The following is a 362-nucleotide window of genomic DNA, read 5'->3' as shown; positions in this document are numbered from 1 at the left end:
CTTGACCTCTGCGAACTTCTTAACCTCATCCGCCCACCTAACTTTCTGCCGCCGCCTGCTACGCTTTCCTTCCCTTGACGCTTTCCTTCCGACGCTTTGAGCTTGTACAAAGTGCTAAACGTGCCCATTTGGTATAATCTCCACTGAGTGCGCCACATAAGGTGTACAAACGTTATGCGATCCCCTGTACTAATAATTGTCTGAAAGAGTACATTTGAAAACAACGAGCTCTCCAGTGATATAAAATACCCAGACGCAAACAAAGAAATTAAGCGGATGAGTGTAATAGGAAAATAGGCTAGGTTTATACAGCGTTGTGAGCGATATAATTTTTATTCGTCTTTAGAAGAACATTAGCATTT

The sequence above is a fragment of the Amblyomma maculatum genome, chromosome 1 (genome assembly GCF_055883805.1).
Source record: "Amblyomma maculatum isolate TAMU_Amacu chromosome 1, ASM5588380v1, whole genome shotgun sequence".
In the NCBI taxonomy this organism is placed as follows: Eukaryota; Metazoa; Arthropoda; class Arachnida; order Ixodida; family Ixodidae; genus Amblyomma; species Amblyomma maculatum.
This window is presented reverse-complemented; position numbering follows the sequence as displayed.